Below are 21852 nucleotides of genomic sequence, written 5' to 3'. Positions count from 1 at the left end.
ATATCCAGTCTTGAGCATTAGTTTTCTTATGTGCATACAGTAAAAATTATTATTTTAAAACAAGTTTTCTCATTGTTGGCACACTCTCTGGGCCAGATAATTCTTGGTTGTGGGGAGCTAATCTGGGCACAGTAGGATGAATAGCAGTATCCCTGACCTCTACCCACCAGATGACAGTAGAATTCCTCATAGTTATGACAATGAAAAATGTCTCCAGACATTGCCAAAGGTCTCAGAGGGGAAAACTGCCCTTGGTTGAGAACCATTGTTCTAAAGTGTTGTTACGAAGGCTTGTTTAACTTGTCTACTTACTAATGAGAGTCTACCATTCATTAGGTCTTGAGAAAGCATTGGTAAGCATACATAAACAAGGCCTCCCTCATGATGGAATTTACAGTTCAAGGAATTAAAATCTATGATAAAAACATACATGCCTAGCCCATGGCCATCATACAATGCATACTCAATAAAAACTTGCCAAAACTTCTGTCTTCTAGTAATAAAGAAATACACCTAGGTTTTGCATAGGGATCTATTGAAAAGGAAAAGAATAAATTACATTTAACATAGTATTTTGATACCTAATGTTACAGAAAGCCCACTATTAAATATTAACTGATGATACATAGAATAAATGACAAAAAAATATCTTCCAAATTCAAATTGTGTATCATTTCCTAGGGTAAATACACAAGTGTTTATAATTCAAGGTAGAATGTGGTAGGTGCTACAGGAGATCTTCAAAGTGCCAAGAGAGTTCAAAGGTATTAAAAACTGACATCTACTTTGGGCAAAACAGGAAATGATAAGTATGACTTCAGAGAGCTTTCATGAAATTATATTTCACAGAATTGCTAAATGATCATGCTCCCTTCTTCTTGTTTGGCTAAGGCTTTCCACATTACATAGATTGGAGGGAAAAGTGACTTTGAATTCTGTGTCTATGTGTGTGTGATTTTTAAACTTATATTTTATTTTTTTAAGATTTATTTATTTTAGAGAGAGAGAGTGAGTGTGCACATGTGAGCGAGCAGGGGGAGGGGCAGAGGGAGAGAGAATCCTGAAGCAGACTCCCCAGTGGGGTGAGCGTGGAGCCCAATGCAGGCTCAATCCCAGGACCCTGAGATCATGACTTGAGCTGAAATCAAGAGTTGCCTATTTAACCAACTGAACCACCCAGGCACCCCTAAACTTACATTTTATTTAAAAAATTTAAAGTTCAGGGGCACCTGGGTGGCTCAGTCGTTAAGCGTCTGCCTTCGGCTCAGGTCGTGATCCCAGGGTCCTGGGATCGAGCCCCACATCGGGCTCCCTACTAGGCGGGAAGCCTGCTTCTCCCTCTCCCCCTGCTTGTATTCCCCCTCTCACTGTGTCTCTCTCTGTCAAGTGAATAAATAAAATCTTTAAAAAAAAAGAAAAATTTAAAGTTCAATCTATTTAAACTAAATAAATTCAAATTTAAAATAATGAATTATGTCCAAACTAAAATAATGAATTAAAGGCTATTTCAAAACATAAAATAGGCTTACTTGAATAATTCATGTGATTTAAATGTGTTCTGTTTTTCTGGTACTGGAGGATAACTTACAAAATGAGGTAGTTATAGATCATATTCCTAGAATAGATCATTTTTTCCCTTTCACCTTATATCCTCTTGTGGAACCACATTTCCCCCACTCTCAACCCATGTGGTTTACATGGAGTTAATCTTACTCCTGGGTTGAAGGTTAGATAAATAATCCCAGTTTAACCCATTAGACTTTTCCATCCTCCTGACTTTAGTAGTAAACTTAGAAGAATATGTAACCCCGCCCCCCCCAAAGGATCTAATGAGAGTTGATCCCATGACATCTGCTAAAATTTTGCAAGACATTGCTCTCTTTTCCTGGAGTTGGAATATGTCTAGAGAGGGGTCCTGGGAATAAAGCCAGGAAAGCAGAGACAAGAGCTAGAGAAAAACAGTCTCTTGATTTTATACATATGACAGAGACCCTGGATTTGTTATTGCCTGAATGGGAGTTATACTTTGAACTGTCTAGTTATATGAAGGGATAAAGTCTCATTTTGGTTTGAGTTGGGTTTCCATGTTTTGCAATTGAGGAAGTTCCAATTAATAAATGTCTAATTACACTAAACATTTACTTAAATAGGTCACTTTTCAGTAAAATACAATGGCATGATTTTGATGAAAAAAAATTAAAAATAAAATAAGAGCAAATAATGTCTGCCAGTAAATCTTTGTTGAATGAAAGAACAAATACCATCTGTGGATGAAAGAATGAAAATTAAATAAATCAAACAACAAACATCTTAAAACATTGTTGATTGTAATTAACAGAAATTCTTAGAACTACAGCCCTCAAAATACTGCTCATAATAAAAGAATTATGGACATGTGTTTCCTCTGGTTAGCTTTTTTTTGACTGCACAATTCAGTTAATAAATTTACATGATATTTTTCACATTCTGCATGATAGTAACAATGATATGAACTGAAAGGGCCACATTAGTTCTTTCTCAGCTTTTCTCATTTAAAATTCTTCACAGGAAGAACAATCCTACGCCTTTTAGGAACTGATTTATCATCCTTTCTCACATGTCAATAGGTTATAGTTGCTGAAAAAGGTCTTTCGATTGTTCCTTGCATTTGAATCCAAGTTAAGTCAAATAGCTTCTTCTGGTGATAGGCTGCTTACAACTTTGCTACAAGTCTGCAAAACACAGACTATATATTCAGTGTTTTGGAAGCATTTCTATTTTTACATGCTGGCATTACATGGTAAAGAGCCAAGAAATAGCTTGAAAAAGATGTCAAATATCACCCTATCCTATATCAGTGGGATCGATTCTACCCTAATTACAACAGATCAATCATTTATGGAACTCTTACTGTTTTCCAAATTTTGTGCTGGGGGATATGGCAAGATAGGAAGTTAATAAAAATTGCATAACGCATTGTTTCAGTCCTCAAAGGTGTTCAACGTTACTGGAAGAGAAGAATTTTAGAGATAATTTGCCATTAGAATCACTTGATTAATTGTAGCATGTTAATGCTGTGTCTCAAAGCTAGTAAAACAACAGAGAAACTGCCTTTCTCAAGCCAGGGAAGGAATAATGGAAAATTTCCACATTCTGGCACTTAAAATGCTGAGAGATTGTCTGGCAAATTGAAGAATATAAAATGGCACTTCTGTTTTTACTCCCTTCCTCTTGCCCTCCTTTTCTGATCTATCCATTTATTTCTTTACATATTCAACGCATTTATGAAGCAACTAAGTGTTTGCAATGTACCAGCCACTGTGATAGGCTCTAGAGATATAAGCAAGAATGAGCCTGGGAATTTATATCCAAGAGCAATAATTTGACTGGTACAACAATTATACAACACAGAGACAACTAATTATACCACAGAGTGTTACAGGCTACCATAGCAAAGTACACAAAAACATCATGCCAGCACCAGGGAAGGAGTGACCAGTTTGTGGGAAAATGAGGAGGTAGGGCAGAGGGAAAAGTGCTGAGAAAGACTTTAGGCCACAATTTATACCTTAGTCAGGCCCTGAAGTCTTGAAAAATGGTTAGTGTGAATCATAATAGAAGTTCAGAAAAAGGACAGGTCAGAGCCTGCAGGATAGATAAGATGGCATTTGAGCCAGCCTTTAAAGAAGGAGTCGAATATAGGTTGCAGAGACAGGATAAGGGGAATTTCAGGCAAGGAGATCAAAGGAGAGTCAGTAAAGGACAGGATCTTTATGGGGCATAGCAAAATCTTCCTTCTGGCTAGGACATGGAGTTTGTGAAGTGTAGTAGCAGAAATTGAAGACAAATAGTGCACAGGTGCACCGGGTGGGTCTGTGAAGGACATTCTATATATTTTGATGGTGTTCTCAAGGGCCATGGAGAGCTATGGAAACTTTTTATGAAGTAGAGAGACATGCTCAGGTCTGTGTTTTATATAGAACAGCAACTTTGGGAGGAGCGAAGAAAGGGAAGGAAATGGGATGGGAGGACAAAATTTTGCATGCTCCAGGGAAAAGCCGATGGGAGCTTGGATGGAGTGACAGAAATGAGAGGAAGGGACCCATTCAGAGGATGTGGTGGGAGGCCAGGACTTGGGACTGAATGAATCCAGCAGGGGTGCAGAGAGCTCCAAGGTTTCTATCATTGGCAAGTGAATGGATGATTTTGCACTTACAAGACATGGAGCCCCAAGAGAGAAGCAACCTTTGGGGTAGAAAAAGGGGAACAATAGATGCCCGCACTCTAGTAACTTGATGAGAAAGGCCTCCATGGTATACATCTGCTTTCATCTGGACTGAACGTCCCAGGGCTAGTTTCCTCAATCGTCTCAGTCTGCTATTTATAATAGTATCTGCATGCACCACCTTAGTTCCTAGACTTTACTCCAACAACACTCCTCATTCATCTCAAACTCACTTAAATTACTTTAGAGTAGATTTCAGAGTCCACCATCTTGCCCCAGTCCCTGGCCCCATTATGTTTGCCCTGCCTTGCTTGCTCTTCCAGGATCCTAGAAGTGAAGCCAAGAATGGACACCTCTATCTCACACAGGAAAGTTAGAACACCCTCTGGTTCCCTGAGTATCTCAGCTTCTCTCCCAGGAAGTTTGTTAATAATTTCTTTTGCACAGATGCAGTGCTCTCCCAGAAAGCAGCCTGTGGTACATAATCATCTTCATCTGGTAGCTTGTGAAGGTGATACAGGAAGGAATAGCACCACTCAAAGCAATAATCCACAGGCAGTTTCTCCACTGAGAATTCCAAGCTCCATTTCTTAAAGATTCTTGTAAAGCTTTATGGGGCATTAAGTAGACTGATAGGTCAGAAGCATAAGTCTAGTTTTAACAATTTCAAGCTATAGGTCAAATGTGAAAATTTTTATACTTTTAGGAGAACCATTTTATTTTTTTTCTATTTTGTGCACATATATAATTTTACCACACCTAAATGCCTGTGAATTGGTGGGGCAGGCACCCAGGGGCTAAAGGGTAGTGATAAGTACTCATAACATACAGACATATACACTATATATAATACATATATATAATATATATGTGTAGATATACATGTGTATATATATATTTCCCACAGAATATTATCTGGAACATCATGAGAGCTGAATAAATATTAGTGATGAAACTGAATGGTTCATAAGATCAGCTCTGATTGATAACACCATAGCTTATATTAATTTTGAAAGTAGTGTGTTACTAGGATCATAGTGCTGGGCACTTTTTCCCTGACTCACTATACATGCTTAATCAGCATTTCATCCAAGTGAGCGTAAAGACCAGAAGTTAGGCATCAAAATTATACAGTTTTGACAGCCTTTTAGTCCTTTTTTATTTTATTTTATTTTATTTTATTTTATTTTATTTTATTTTTTTCTATTTATTTATTTTATTTATTTATTTTTAAAGATTTTATTTATTTATTTGACAGAGAGAGACACAGTGAGAGAGGGAACACAAGCAGGGGGAGTGGGAGAGGGAGAAGCAGGCCTCCCGCCGTGCAGGGATCCCGATGCGGGGCTTGATCCCAGGACCTTGGGACCATGACCTGAGCCAAAGGCAGACGCTTAATGACTGAGCCACCCAGGCACCCCAGTCCTTTATTTTAGACTGCCTGATATCCACCTCTCAGTTGCTGAACTCTTAAAATTCAAGGCAAATTATCAGACTCTTGAAAGACTGGCTGACTTGCAGTACATTGCCAGTTTTTTTTGTATGAAGTGAAGCTGTTTACTTCCTAAATTTGAAAAAGTCAACCCAAATAAAGGAAATTACAGTAACTTTCAAAAAATATTTCATAGCCCATAGCCTATCTGTGTACATTTTTCATTACTCAGACTAATTTATACTCTTCTCTGCCCTTAACATCCTCAATGAAAAGATTTAAGATTATTTGATAACCAGCTAGTATTATGGTCACCTGAAGGAGAATATGGAATCCCCCTTAAAGTCATGGCTGCCTGTGTGAAGCCACCTTAGGTCACAGAGGTCATTAATCCATCCAGGATTTTAAATGAATAAGGATCATGCCTGAGGCCAAAAAAACCTACACGAGTTTAGCTACTTAACTACAAAAAGGCCTGCACAGCAAGAAATATCATTCCAATGTATGAGTTTTTATTGCTTCTCCTCTAATCCCCAAATGAGAAGCAATTTGTTGACATATTCATTATGAAATAGAGAAGACAGGTTTTTATAGGCCAAACACGCTATTGTACAACACAGAACTTTGTAATCTTATATTTTAAGCATCAAAATATTGTTTAATTATCTTAGATGATCAGACAAACTTACATTGTATATCTTTTCCTGATATATTTTTTGGCTGGTGTTGAGGAGCACCTGGGTGGCCTCTGACTCTTGATTTCAGCACTCAGGTCATTGTGAAATTAAGCCCTGCCTAGGGCTGGGAGCTTAGCGCAGAGTCTGCTTGTCCCTCTCCTTTCCCTCACCAACCCCCCCCCCCCCCCAACAACTGGCACACACTTCTCTCAACTCTCTCAAATAAATAAATAAATAAAGGAAAGATATTTTGTGTTGAGTCATTGGTCAGAAACACAACTCCCAATGTTAATACTGTTTTTTTGGGGGGAGGGAGGGCAATGAAATTCTTATATGATATATAGCCCAGGAATTAATTATATAAAACTTAGAGAATTTCTACTATAGAAAAAAAGTAAGTTTTTATGTGAACAGTATGATTCTCCTTAGACAAATGTACAAATATAGTTGGCTCATTACAGAGACACATCTAAAATATACAAAGAAAATCTGCTGAAAATGAAAAATACATCCTACCCACCTGACTATTTATTCAGTTGAATAAACAGAGCATACCAAGCTTCTAAAAGGCCCATAGAGTAAAAGTATTTATGGAACATAAAAAAAGAAAAAGCAAAAGAAATGGTTTTTTAGGTATGCACTTAGCTACAGGTGATAAACAAATTATCAGTATCCTGTACAACAAGACAATAATATATATGCTAAATGTGTTTAGATGTGACAGAAATTACTCTCTCTGGCATTATGCAGTCTATATAAAAACACAATACTACAAAACATTTCGGACCTTTCATGATGCTCATTGACGCTAAGGCTGCGATTGCTTGCTCTGCCCTGGAGGCTGGAGGGAGAGGTACAAGAACAGATGGACAGAATCTCTATTCTGGGTTCTACTGGCTGTTGTTCAGAGAATAGCAGTAGGCTAATAAAGTGCCCAGAGGACTTCTGCATCCATCTGCTTTTAATAAAAATAAATGAGATTCTGAAGCAAGCACAAGGCTTTGGAGTTCTTGTGTGGAACACTTCCCTTCAACAGTGCATGAGGAAGTGGATGTGTTGATCTAAGACGACTGCTTACAGGTTGTGACAGCCCCACCATCTCAGTGGCCCTTACCTCCCAACCCCAGGTCCCCGTGCAGCACTCCCTTTTTTTCTGGCTATTTATCACGAGAAATTATCATGCTTGGACAACTTTAATGGCCTCTTAGCTCCATTGTTCCATGGCAAGTAATGAAATTAGATTAGTGCTGCTCAGTCTAGTGATTGGGGACTTTATGATTCTCTCATGTTTGGGAAAATAAATGTTTATGAAGTTCCTCTTATAGTCCACAAGTGTGCAGCCAATGTCGTTAATGGCGTTCGTCTTGAGCCTCTGTTACAAGGTTTTGACTGCAGCCTCCCTGCCACGCCTCCCACCATGGCAGGAAACAGACACGTAAGGAAACACAGAAGCAGCAGTTTCCGCATTACCCCAGGTCAGAAATTTAGGGCAGGCGTTATAGATTTCCTTCTTCTGAGGAAGGTTTGGAATTGCCATCATATGCAGGGCACTGAGGTCTTCTTAAATTTTCTCCAGCAAAAGGGGGAATGAAAGTGGGGTAAAAAGCATTTCTCCAAAATAAAATGAAGGAAGTCCCTGCGGCAAAGTATTTGGGGCAATTTCTGGTTTAGAGTCACAGCTTTTAAATGTTCTGTCTCCCAGGGATCATCCAACGAGGTTAATGAAGACTTGTAAAGATGCTTTCATGGGGATCCAAAGGTAGGAACTTCTGTTCAGTGGGGACAATAGTCCTTTAGTTAGCATTCATCTTTTTCCATTCTGGAGGAAAAGTGCTGAATTAGTATAAAGCAGAATAAGTGGGTAGAGGTTAGAGAAAGATAGTTTTGATTCAGGTTTCTGAGAGATAACCTGAGCTGGTAAGTTCCCTGCCTTAGGGGTAATCTAATAGAGTCAGTGTTCACAGAGAGAGCAGTGGATTGATGAGCTCTTTAAAATTAGAATGTGGTGAAGATAAAGTCTGAATCAACCAAGCCAGGAGGTTTCAATAAATTGGGAAGATATTGACTCTAAATTAGGGCTCAGATTTCACTCAGAGGGCAGAAAATAATTAGTAAGTCTCTGGGATTAGGAGTCTAATGTGGCCTTTTTGTCCATTCATGTAATAAGAATGTATTAAAGCCCACTATGTGTGATACACTGGGACAGGTATTGGATACACAGATGTAACCATAATTATACGTATCACTTTCTCTCTCTTATATATATATCATCCATTATGTCTCTATATATCCAATGCTTTATGATGTATCAATGGTCTAACTATATCCATATCCACAGCATCTGTTCATATGTACATCCATGTACATGGGGCTAGCACCGTAGAATCAGTGATAGGATACACAAACACAGAGGGCTGCCATAACTGCTACTGGGAATCATCTTGATATCTGAGAGAATTCATGCTAAAGTCAAAGCTAATTCATGGCAAAGGAGAGAACTAAGAAAATCAAAGAGAAATGGAGGTACTGTGCATACAGTTCATTCTTCCTCTGCACATATGGAATGGTGCACCATATAAAGGATTAAACCATCGTAAGCCGTGTTTTTGGTTGGAGCTGACAGACTCTTGACATAATTGATAAAGTACAAAAGAATTTTGGTGGCTGATGTTCATTTGTGAGCATGGAGAGAAGAAACAACTGGGGCCTGAAAAGGAGCACTAGACCACATCCTCGGGTTTTGATCTGCTTCAGGAACTCCTTGTTGTAGGCAGGAGGTAAGGAATTAAGAAAAAGAGAAATTATAGGTGAGCAAGGGGAAAACTGTCAAGAGTTCCACTACTAAGTGGTGATTATGAAGGATTTTAGCAAGAGAGATAAAACAACATTTCCCCCTAACTTACTAAAGGATTTTTTAAAGATTTTATTTATTTATTTTAGAGAGGGAGAGAAAGCACAGGGGGAGGGGCAGGGGGGACGGTGAGTGAAAGAGAGAATCCCTCAAGCAGACTTGGTGCTGAGCGCAAGCCCGACACAGGGCTTGATTTCAGGACCCTGAGATCATGACCTGAGCTGAAACCAAGAGTTGGATGCTTAACCAACTGAGCCACCCAGGTGCTAAAGGATTTTTTAAAAAAAGGCATTCTCGAGATACCACCTCACACCAGTCAGAATGGCTAAAATTAACAAGTCAGGAAACGACAGATGTTGGCGGGGATGCGGAGAAAGGGGAACCCTCCTACACTGTTGGTGGGAATGCAAGCTGGTGCAACCACTCTGGAAAACAGTATGGAGGTTCCTCAAAAAGTTGAAAATAGAGCTACCATACGATCCAGCAATTACACTACTGGGTATTTACCCCAAAGATACAAATGTAGGGATCCGAAGGGGTACATGCACCCCGATGTTTATAGCAGCAATGTCCACAATAGCCAAACTGTGGAAAGAGCCAAGATGTCCATCGACAGATGAATGGATAAGGAAGAGGTGGTATATATATACCATGGAATATTATGCAGCCATCAAAAGGAATGAGATCTTGCCATTTGCAATGACGTGGATAGAACTGGAGGGTGTTATGCTGAGTGAAATAAGTCAATCAGAGAAAGACACGTATCATATGACCTCACTGATATGAGGAATTCTTAATCTCAGGAAACAAACTGAGGGTTGCTGGAGTGGGGGATGGGGTGGGAGGGATGAGGCAGCTGGGTGATAGACACTGGGGAGGGTATGTGCTATGGTGAGCGCTGTGAATTGTGCAAGACTGTTGAATCACAGATCTGTACCTCTGAAACAAATAATGCAATGTATGTTAAGAAAAAAAAAAGAAGAAGATAGCAGGAGGGGAAGAATGAAGGGGGGGAAATCGGAGGGGGAGACGAACCATGAGAAATGATGGACTCTGAAAAACAAACTGAGGGTTCTAGAGGGAAGGGGGGTGGGAGGATGGGTTAGCCTGGTGATGGGTATTAAAGAGGGCACGTTCTGCATGGAGCAGTGGGTGTTATGCACAAACAATGAATCATGGAACACTACATCAAAAACTAATGATGTAATGTATGATGATTAACATAACAATAAAAAAATTTAAAAAAGGTATTCTCTCTCTTTGTGTTATTCTTTGTAGGAAGGCAAAAAGAGAGAAAATAAGATAGAAAAACAAAAGGGAGGAGAAGGAGGAAGAATGATTAAGAGTGACCATTTTGGGGTGAAGACAGGGACTCCCAAAGCCCTGTGGTCTGGACTTCCCACCTAGCCCACTCTCCCCTACTCACATGGCAGTCATGTGTCCCCCAATGCCCAAATCCCAGGAATCCTCAAAGACCCTGGAGAGATGCCCAGTATTAGAGGCTAAAGATGGAGAGTTGTTGTTGCATAGGGGACTGGGTTTGCACACCAACTTGACCCCTGTGGGCACTCAGCTCCATAGGGTCAATGCTTCTTTATAGGGAGATGAGAAAACTCACTTGGATTTCAAAATAACCAAGCATTCTTCATACCCTGCATTCCTAACAAAAAGAAAAAAAAAATTGTTTAATTTTCAGTGGCTTTAGGGTCGCCTGTAATACCGAATCACCCTATTGGTACGTGTCTGCTAGTTTCATGCACTGAGACTAATATACATAAGCTCATATTTTATAAGATTATAATTCAAGTATGTGTATTTTACCTTATTAACCTTACGATGTTTTTCAAACATCTTTTTGCAAAGAATGTAATAATCAACAAACTACTATATTATATACATGAATTTAAAAAGTAGAAAGAAATTAGGTTCCAACTCTCTCATGTCTCAGATAAGTGATCTTTAGCAGGTCACAAAATCCTGCAAAATTTGAGATTCTATATTCACAAAACAGGGATAATACTAACTCCCTCCAGAAATAAAAGGAAGACTGGCAAGCCAAAAATAGAAGTCTGAAATATATTTTGCAAAAGCATACTGAAGTACGTAAAAGCTTGGATTTGGAGTCAGACAAACCAAGTCATAAGGTAGAATAACTAGTAATTTATTTAGCAGCCCTAGGTTAGTTTCTTCATCCCTGAAAGGAGATAAATAGTACCTGAATTGTAGAATTATTGTAAAGATTTGATGAAGTGAATACTAAAAATGCCTAGTATGTTGCCAATGTATATAAAAACTTGATGAATGGCCACAATCATTGATGGGATTCTCTCAGTTAACTTTTATAATGCCTAAACAAAAGGTTGGAAATACTTGGAAAAATCAATACCCAGAACATTTAGGATAACATGTTTCCTACAGCTTAGATATATGTAATTTGAAACAGCTGAGATAGCAAAGCATGGAAATTGAAAATAAATTCTTGGCAGGCTTGTCCATTAGGACCTAATTATAAGTTCTCAATATGGCACCAAAGCCTGGAAGGAAGATGAGGGAAAGGAAGCTCTGCATATGCTTGATAGCAGACTTCTACCCTGAAATCCCTCAACCATCCCAAAGCTGGTATTTATGTGTAAATAGTTAACTGGTAGTATATAGGAAAAGTATAATCCTTATAAAATTTTGTATTTCAGAAATCATCCAGCTGTGAAAAATCCCACAAAGGTGACATATTGATTATTTTCCCATTATGCTACCAAATACATTTAAAAAGTCTATTATTTAATGAATATTATTTGGATTAAATACCAATTTGTTCTCGTTTTCTGTAGTATAATGATTGAATTGTACATTAGGTTTCCTACCTTGAGTCCGCAGGAATGGTATGTAACATCAGATCATTAGGAGGGAGACACATTTAGATATACACACATAATGCTTTTTTTTTTTAAATGTATTTATTCATTTGAGAAAGGGAGAGAGAACACAGAAGGAGAGGAAGAGGGAGAAGCAGATACCCCGCTGAGCAGGGTGCCCAACTCAGGGCTTGATCCCAGGACCCTGAGATCATGACCTGAGCCGAAGGCAGACGCTTAACCCACCGAGCCACCCAGGTGCCCCCACACATAATACTTCTTAAATATAGGCTTCTTCAGGAAATACCTGCTGTGAATCCATAATGAATTAGAGAAGGTTGCATTTATGAAGATGGCTAACAAAATGCATTTCTCATTCACTCATTTGATATTACTGGTATATATAATAGATTAATATTTAAGAATTTTTTTTTTAAAGATTTTATTTATTTATTTAATTGACAGGGAGAGAGAGAGAGAGAGACAGCATGAGAGAGAACACAAGCAGGGGGAGTGGGAGAGGAAGAAGCAGGCTTCCGGCTGAGCGGGGAGCCCAATGCGGGGCTCGATCCCAGAACCCTGGGATCATGACCTGAGCTGAAGGCAGTCGCTTAACCAACTGAGCCACCCAGGCACCCCAATATTTAAGAATATTATCCTGGGAGTTTAAAAGACATGAGATAAAGCCCCAGCCTAGGTAAGTTATTTAACCTCTGAATCTCAGTTTTCTTATCTGTAAGATGAGGATAATAAAACATGCATTACAGAGTTGTGACTATCAAAATAAATGATATAAGCCATGTACTCAGCATGGTACTGGCATAAAGAAACCACTTAATACACACTCATTATAATTCTAATTACCTCTTGCCAAAGAAAAACATTCCTTCTCAGGCTTGGCTCTTTTTAAATCATATGTATATAATTCAGAACTGTAAGTATTTTTCTCTTTTACTATTTTGTAACATATTATATACATTCCAACTACCTGAAAGAATTTGAAGGTGAATATCTGACTTAGGTCAGAACAAAAGAAATGGACAACGATTGAAAATTAAGCACATGGATGGATATTAAGGCAGCAGAAAGACTGAACGAGGGAGAGCAATGCAGAGAGTACAGACTGTTCCACTTGCACATAAATGGGATTGAGAAATCACATCTAAAGACAGTATAAGGGCAATGTGTATAGGACAAAACTACTAGTGTGAGATGAAATAGCTTATTGCTTTTAGTTCAGAACTTCCTCCTAAGGGCAGAGAGCTAAGTCCATATGGGCATTTCCTCTTATCCTAGCTGAAGAAGACCCTTTCTCTCTTAAGCAGGAAATGACCATTGATCTACCATGGGGGCTATGAAGGGCACCAGCAACATTAATTTCTAAAGATTCTACCTGGTTTGAGGATAAAGAAGACCTACCTAACAATGTAGTCACCCACAGTGAGCAAAGGAAGTTGAACAAATAGTATGAATGAGTCCAACTCCAATATAGATTACAAGCAACCCATAGGAATGAACACACCCTTTTATAGGAAGTTGAGATAATGTCATTAGGGGTGTATGTGTATCAGCAGAGATGACCCATGGTGGAGTCGTCATGTATGTGCAGAAATAATGTGAACAAATTAGGGATAGTAGATTCTGGGTCCTGGTGACTTACAACTTTGAGAAGACAATTTAACATCCACATCCACACATATGCTATACTGATTGCCTCTGGAGGGTCTAAGCACTGAAGAGGAGCTTTGCAAGATAGAGATTTCTAAATGTTTTAGCCTCAAGTCCTTGGGCTATCCCCAGCTGCTCCTTATAATAACTTGATACTGTTCTATAGATCACGGCTACTTTTAAGTACAGATCCACCAATCACTTGCTACTGGTCCTTGACAGGAAGACGCTCCAGTGAGAAGATAAACACTGAGCACACTACTTGTTCAACTGGCATTTTTCCTGATGACAGAGGAAGTGCACTGATTTTTATTTTGACTCAAGTTCTTTATCTGGTAGCGGACCAGTAACAGGGAGATCCTGACCAGAGCCAAACCAAGAGTTGGGAGGCTTAAGGACTGATCACACAGGTGCCCCTGGGCACCAGCACTTTGAATAGCAAAGCACTATTTAGCACTTTTGAATAGCAAAGCACTAGATTATTTAAGCAGAAGTCAGAGAAAAAGTCAAGTAGATTGAGGATAAATGTTCCACATAGTTATTTATGAGGATTTCAGGAATGGTACAAAACAAATAGTATGAGATAAAACAGTTCTAACCATTGATCTCTTTTTATTCTCAAGAAAGCAATCAAGAAGGAACTGCTGCTAGGAGGTCAAGCACAGAAGTTACATTCTGATCATTTACTATAAGCTACATACCATACTTGGCAATGTACTTGTATCATTTGTTTTGAAGAAGCGGCTATTAGCCTCCAAATGAATTAGAGATTCTTGGAATGCACTTGGGAAAACTCTGGTTAACATATTATGTTTGGATCCTTCTTGATTTCTTCGAATAAAATGAGTCACACTATCCTATACCCTCTTCATTAGGTTAACATATATTTGGATCCTTCACTTCTTCGATAAAATGAATCACACCTTCTTATACTCTCTTCATTGGTCTATCTCTTTCCTACTCAAATATTAAAAATTCATATAATTCTGTTGTTCACCAAAACATTGACGGAGTAATGACTCTATGCCAGGAACATTGTATGCTGAGCACATACAGAAAAACAAATAACTAGTTATCATTACTCTAATGAACTAAAAATTTACTACATAATGTCCATGTATAAAAGATAACTTAGTTTGGAAACCAGTCCCTTTGAAAGTAGAATTGACCTTCACCATGTAGAGTTGTTGAACGCACTTTTATATCTGATTCTATATTAGTCAGAATGCTTTAATTGTTAAAGAGAGAGAGAGAGAGAAAAGAAACAAGGTCAAGTATCTTTAAGCAAAAAGGAAATTTATTAGTTCATACAATGCATTGGCCAGTGTTGGTCTAGCCTTAGCAAAGGCAAGATTCAAGGGTGCAAACAATGTCTTCAAAGCAATTGCTTCCTCTTCATACTTCTAATACCTAGTTGGCTTCATTTCCCCACCAGGTTTTTCCAACTGGTATATAAAATGAATGCTAGCACCACCAGATAAATATCCTCCCAGTTGAGAAACCCAACCACAAAGAGCTTTTCTCTCTCCTGGAACTCATATGCAATCTCAGGAAAGGATCTAAAGAGTTTTGTTTGGTTTGTAAACTCATCTCCAGATCATCATTGTAAGACAGGGATAGGGAAACTCCAACTGGGTAGCCCAAGTTATAGTTCCATTCCTCAGTGGCAGAGTGTGAAGGGAGACAGTGGGGATTGAAGAGTAGAGACTACAGTTAGCAGCAGCACTAGGACTATGCAATTATGAATTTATTCTCAAAGTTACCCAAAAAGGGTATATCAGATATCATAGATTTAAATTAACCTTGCTTTTATTATTTTTATAAAGGAATAAGTTATTGTATATAAAAATGAACATTTATGTATTCTTGGATATCTTATTGGTTATAAAAATTTCTTTTTGACACTATACCTGTTAACATCCCAAGGAATTCATGTTAAATGGTCACTGAGCTAACCAGATCTCCATTTATAGATAAATAAGGAAAGGAAAGCTCAAAGGAATAGCCATATTTGATTTTTAAGGCACTTTTATCTTTACACCTTTAGCACTTTAGAAATTTCTCCCTACAATTGATAATGGGCTATGGTTTGTCAGTGTTTTTTCCTTCTTAGTGGCACAGGATACAATGGAGAATCTTACATTCAATGGTATCTTTGGTGAGATAAAATTCACTAAATACTTTGCCCAAGGTCCTGGTAAGAGCACAGCTAAAAGACAGCCTGCGGCATGACATGGGATTTGTGACTTTCATCCAGTGCTCCTTCAATCTCCCCACCGCAGGGTGAGTGATGCCATTTGATAAATGCTTCTTGCCAGAAGCTAGGTTCTTGCTAAGAGCTAATGCTGACAGGGTATTACCCTAGAAGACCTGTAACCCCCTGCCTGAAGTCTGGCAGGTTTAAGTGAAATTTTTGTTCTTTGAGATTTTAGGTGAGGTGAATTTCCTTAAAAACAAAAGTGCTACTAACTATCTGTTTCTACTTGAAATCTCAAGTATGCATCCTTATGCCTTCCACTGGCAAATGATTTCTATTCTTCTGGCTCAGGACTATTTAAGTAAAATGCTGTTGTGTTCTGTTCTGTTGACTGTCAGTATAATCTTTTGTACCTTTTGACAAGTTTTCAAGAGAGCCTCAATTTGGGTGTTACACATCCAAATGGATCCAATCAATACCCAAATTGCTGAAGTGACAAGTGAACATAGAAACCTGTTTGTGAATAAACATGATAATTAATGACAATCAATGGGACAGTTCAGTCAAGTAAATCTTAAGAGTATAGCTTTTACTAATAAGCATTTGTCAAACTGTATTGCTCAGCAAACCAGCTTACTTTAGGGAGTTATTAGCAACCCACTTTTAACAAAACCATTGTCAAAAGGAAGCAAACATAAAATATAGCTTCCCAGGAATGCAAGGAAATGGTGCCTTGCTTCGAAGACATAACTATAGAATTAATGACAGGCCCATTCATACACATCCATTCTTCATATAGAACACTCATCAGTTCAGAGGGGAAAAAAAAGAATCCATTTTCCTTGCTCTTTTCTATTACCAAAAACAATATAAATACCAGTCTTACAGATTTCACGATTTGTGTCTTTACAGACATGGAGTTTAGAACTGTGGACACAAAAAATGCTTTGAAATTAAGATGGTACAGAAACAAACTGTGTGTGATAAAATAATTGATTCTAATCGGGTTTAATTAGAAATCAGCAACACACTGAAGTAAAATTATCCAAGAATTCATTTTTTTTTCCCTAATGAAAGACAATTATGTGTTTTTTTAAAAACCATTTATTTTGTTTCTAATGGATGCTCACCATAAGAATAAATTCTAGCTCTTTGATCGAAGTTCCTTTTTGAAGAAGTCTTTTCACATTTATGATAGATTTTTTTCCAGTTGGTACATTAAGGAAAAATTTGTTTTTCACATCTCTAATGTTAGCAGAGGATTTTAAATTTGAATATTTGATTTAGCAAAACAAATCTCCACTAATATTAGACATCAGAAAAGAACTCTCTGAGTCCAAATGTACTTTTCAAATTTCTTACAAAGACAAAGCAGTGACTGACAATTACTATCCTAATTATTCAAAAGCAATAAAGGTTTCCTTTCGGTTCCTTTTTGTCTAAGAGCGAATATTTTTCATGCAAAATGGCCATTTACTTATTATGTTTAAGTGGCCCTATATTTACAGTAACTGCATTCTCAAGATCAAAACTTGAGACACAAATTCTGGCCACAAGATAGAATGTTGCTTAGGGGTCAGACAGTTTACATACAAAATATTTTTTCAGGTTCATAATAACTCATAGAGGTTAATAATGTTATCCCATTTAGAGATGAAGCTCAGAGAAGATATGTAACTTATTAAACACACACACACAACTAAACTACAAAGCAGTAATAGCTTTTATAGCATTTTCTAAATCTTTTGAGAAATAAGGACAAAAAGGTCAAAATAGCATGTATCAAGATCAGTATCAATATCAATGAAATGATTGCTGGAAACACTGGTCTATATCTGCAGGCAACAGGCCTCTTTTTAAAAGATCAGAATATGGGTCACTTGCAGACATGCTCACAAGAAAAAAGAAGAAAGGGGGGGCTAATATATATATGCCCCATTTCTCCTTTCGTAGTCACCATTCAGACATATATATCTTTCCACCACTGCTAGGGTACACTACAGAGAGGGCAATGCGAGCCAGGGTGTTATGCTAATGGGGCATGTCACAGGAAGGAAACAGGAGGAGTGGGGAAGATGATGCTCAGCTTTTACGCCAGCCTCCAGCATCATCTTCACCAAAGCTCCATGAGGTCCTACTAATATTACGTCATTTATAAATTAGAAAGATGAGGTTTAGAGAGGTTCGATAATTGGCCCTAAGTAATACTGCTACTACATAATGGAGCTGGACTTGCAATTCAGTATCCCAAGGAGTGTCCAAAATCAGAGAATTTGTGGAATGACAGTAAGCAGAGGCTGGAGGAGGCACTGTACTAGCATGTGCCGTGAGGATAGCCAGCGACACAGTATTGCATTCTATGTTCCATCAAAAGGAAAAACAGCAGCAGAACCTTCTGACCACTTTCTCAGCAGCCCTCTCTCAGTGAGCTGGCAGACAATTTGAGAGTGTGGAGCAGAAGGAAGATGAATTCAAATCTGCCACTAACTAGGGGATTTTTAAAGATAAGTTTTTGTTGCAATAAAATATCCAAAACTTCGAAATAAAAGAAAAAGATGACTACCCATTCATTTAATGTCATACAGGAGTACTGCTCGTGAAGAACAGAGTATGCTACCCTAAAAGATGCCACTTTGGCATGTTGATTATTTTGAATTAAAGTTACTTAAGAAACTTTCAGTGCAGAAAGGACATTCTGATCTTGCTTTGCCCCCCTGAAACCAGAAAACAAATCTGCCGTGTGAAAAGTACCCTCCCTGTTCTAGGAGGGTAGAAGGTACCCTTATCACCAGAAATAAGGAAATTAGGGAAGGCCGTATAAATACACCTTGTTACTTCTTCACCAATTTACTATCCTAAGCCCCAACCCTTTGTCTTGCCAATTCCTCAAAAATGTATTGCTTCCTTATCTACAGGGTATAAATGCTGCCTGCTCTGGCAGCTTCTTTGAGTCTCATATGTTTATGGGGAACCTCTACATATCAAATTATACTTGTTTTTTTCTCCTGTTAATCTGCCTTATATCAGTTTAATTATTAGACCAGCCAAAAAACCCTAGAAGGGAAGAAGGAAAAAAAAAAAACTTCCACCCCTACGCTCAGCAGACCTATGTAAGGGTTATCTTTTCTTTTGGCTTCCTGCTTACTTTTGGTTGCAGTTCATATTTCTTTTTTTTTTTTTAAGATTTTATTTTATTATTATTATTTTTTAAAGACTTTTTATTTATTTATCAGAGAGAGAGAGAGACAGAACAAGCAGGGGGGACGGCAGGCAGAGGGAGAAGCGGACTCCCAGCTGAGCAGGGAGCCCGACTTGAGACTCAATCCCAGGACCCTGAGCCTAACTAAGGCAGACGCTTAACTGCTTAACCGACTGAGCCACCCTTAAAAAAGGCATCCTTTTTTAATGATGTTATTTACTTGAGAAAGAGAGCACCAGCAAGAAAGAATGAGGGAGGGTAGAGGGAGAGGGAGAAGTAGACTCCCCGCCTGAGCAGGAAGCCCATAGAGGGGCTTGATCCCAGGATCCCAGGAACCCTGGACCCGAGGACCCTGGAGATCATGACCTGAGCCCAAGGCAGATGCTTAATGGACTGAGCCACCCAGATGCTGCTGCAGCTCATATTCTGAAAAGTAGATTTAAACTTATAGAAGATCAACATTTGAAAATAATTTTTATCCAAGAGAAAAGGAAATTATTTTTGTTGTTAGAAAAGATTCCCTAAATACTGCTGTCTTGGGCGCCTGGGTGGCTCAGTTGGTTAAGCAACTGCCTTCGGCTCAGGTCATGATCCTGGAGTCCCGGGATCGAGTCCCGCATCGGGCTCCTTGCTCGGCAGGGAGTCTGCTTCTCCCTCTGACCCTCCTCCCTCTCATGCTCTCTGTCTCTCATTCTCTCTCTCTCAAATAAATAAATAAATAAATAAATAAATAAAAATACTGCTGTCTTGTACTACAGTCTTGTAGGATATTAACCCAGCTTTGTATCTCATTTTATAATCTTATTTCAACACTCTTTTATTGATTCTAATCACTTTGGTCTCTTGAATCCTTTTTTGAACTAGCTTTATCATTCTATTGGTTCTTTTATTAATGCATCAAAAAATCTTTCAACAGGTACTCATATCTGTATGAGAGACATGTGTTTTAACTTTCTTTAAATTATACATTGATATGATTTGACTTTCAGAGTCTCAGTTTCCTAATTTGTAAAGTAGGAATAATAATAACTTCCTCAAACTGCCTAGGATTATTAATGAAAGAAGCCTCTGATTCAGTAGTAGGTGCTTATTAAATGTGCTAATACCATGCAAATTCTCATATAAACAGCAACAATTATGCCTGTGGTTGTAGTTGTTACTATTGCTTTCGTTATTCTTCCCCTGTAAATTATGGGCCAATATATAAAAAATGTGTATACTTGTGCTTTGAATGACTACATCTTTGCTAAGAATTAACTGGGTACATAAAAAGACATTAAATTTAAGTTCTATGATAGTTAAGGCAGGGCATCTCCAATGCTCTGTAGTAAAAGATAAAATTAAATAAATTAGATAAAAATAAATTCTACTCCATCTTTGGTGATGATAAAAATAAATTACTAAGAAAACCAGATATAAACAAAAGCATACGAACACATTATTTTGTTAATTATTATATTCATTAGACATAAAACCATTGTCAGTTTGTTACACATCTCTAAACATTTGCTTTCAGTTTCTTAATTTCTCCTGCCCCAGACTAGCAGCAAACAGCTTGGGACTGGTTCACAGACTACACTTGGAGTAGAAATGATATAGGATTCACTGGATGACAACGAAGTGGTGTTCCTTAAGAAAAACTGATCGGTTGTATGACATTATATCTATGTGCAGCAACACTAACTCAATATGCTAGCACCATTACATTGTTTCTGAATTTCAATACTGGCACAGGCAGTTACTTCAGAAGCTTATGATGAGTAGAAATTAGCCCATATATCAGCAGCAACATATTCTTTAGTTTGAAACTACAAAGTCAGAATAAAAAGGAAGATGGTTTACATATGCTAGAGCAGAGATAAATGAATAGTGTTGCCCTTTAAAGTCCTGCAGGTCTGAATGACAAGCACACCTCTTTCCCCTGGAGGATTAAGCTGTAAAGACCACAGATTCCTGCATGAGCAAATTTAAGATTCTCCCTGTTTTATATTCTCCTTTAAACTTTGAATCTCAAAAGGAGATTAATCTGGAGCCAATTTCTGTTTGCATTGCTTTCTTTGTCATGCAAATTTAACACTGGCCTACTTTACCTTTTCTTAATTAGGGGTAGAAGAGCAAATTTTTTATCCATTCTATTGCTACCAGCTTGTAGTTCACTCCCCCCCTCCCGCCACCCTCCCTCTCTTTCTTAAGGAAATTTTTCTACTTTGGGCAAGGTTTTCAGTTTATATGTTAATAGTCACCAGTCTTTAAATAAACTGCACATGTACAATGGATTTGTGAAAAGAGCAAAGGGTTTTTGCTCCTTGGCCAAGAAGTAAACCTGGTTAGAATCCTAACACTAAGCTCTTTGACCAAAGCAATGAGCCAGACCTTCAAGGGACCTTATTCTGCTTGAACTCTCCAGCGAAAAGCAAGATTGACTACAGCATTCTGTGAGTTTGGAGACTCTTGACTCTCTAATAACTTCTTTTTTTTTTTTTTTAATTGTTACCATTTTTTTTTCATTTTTTTATTTAATTTTTTTATTGTTATGTTAATCCCCATACATTACATCATTAGTTTTAGATATAGTGTTCCATGATTCATTGTTTGTGCATAACACCCAGTGCTCCATGCAGAACGTGCCCTCCTCAATACCCATCACCAGGCTAACCCATCCTCCCACCCCCCTCCCCTCTAGAACCCTCAGTTTGTTTTTCAGAGTCCATCGTCTCTCATGGTTCTTCTCCCCCTCCAATTTCCCCCCCTTCCTTCTTCCCCTCCTGCTAC

Source organism: Phoca vitulina, unplaced genomic scaffold (genome assembly GCF_004348235.1).
Source record: "Phoca vitulina isolate PV1807 unplaced genomic scaffold, GSC_HSeal_1.0 scaffold13, whole genome shotgun sequence".
In the NCBI taxonomy this organism is placed as follows: Eukaryota; Metazoa; Chordata; class Mammalia; order Carnivora; family Phocidae; genus Phoca; species Phoca vitulina.
This window is presented reverse-complemented; position numbering follows the sequence as displayed.